Raw genomic sequence first — 928 nt, 5'->3', positions numbered from 1 at the left:
ATATATATATATATATATATATATATATATATATATATATATAGTATGAGAGAGTTGGAATATATGAGTGATTGTCTCCTTATATAAATGTATGCGTTTGAATAGGACAGCCCAGAAAGAAAAGAAAGTATAAATTGATGCACGTAGTTTATCCAGTCCCTCTCCGACTTTTAGTTCATGCAATTGAAAAAACCCACATTATTTAAGGGATGACCCAATACACACACACACACACATATATATATATATTCGCTACGTCAAGTTATGTATAATGTTACATGTAAACATTATGTATAAATTAACAATAAACTAGCGTAATGAGTATTTAGAAACTTCCAGAGATACGAGATATGTCATTTTTAACTGTGGCACTCGAAACACATAAAGCTGTAAAATAAAGCGGGTAAACTTCGGGCTCAAAGAAGCCGAGCAGAGAAAAGCCGAAGGCTGTCCGTGGGACCCGGTCCTACGTCTTTGAGAATTGATATATTCTACCAATATCCTAAAGCAATTCTTTCAATTTTTTGTAGCCACGTTTAACCAGAATTGTATATTGTGTCTGTCATAAAAAATTCTAAGCCAATGCTTACTGTTATTTATAACTTTATCTACTTCGAGTTCCACCGTTGAAGACTGATTTATTTTATGCCTACCGAAGTTTCTAACAGTTTCTAAATGCTTATGGCATCACCAGCATAAAATTCTTGCTGCTATAAACAAATCCTCTAAAATGGATGGAGAAATTCGATGATATTTTATTGGTACAATGGTAGCAGGTCTGTCATGGTTATAGAGGATGTATGTTCGAGGTCCACGGTTTTGTAAGTTGGCCAGCTGGCAGAATCGTTAGCACGGTGGACAAAATGCTCAGCGGTATTTCGCCCGTCGCTACGTTATGAGTTCAAATTCTGCCGAGGTCGACTTTGCC

This window comes from Octopus bimaculoides, chromosome 24, assembly GCF_001194135.2.
Source record: "Octopus bimaculoides isolate UCB-OBI-ISO-001 chromosome 24, ASM119413v2, whole genome shotgun sequence".
NCBI classification, from domain to species: domain Eukaryota; kingdom Metazoa; phylum Mollusca; class Cephalopoda; order Octopoda; family Octopodidae; genus Octopus; species Octopus bimaculoides.
The sequence above is the reverse complement of the archived record's forward strand: the minus strand, read 5'-3'. Positions refer to the sequence as shown.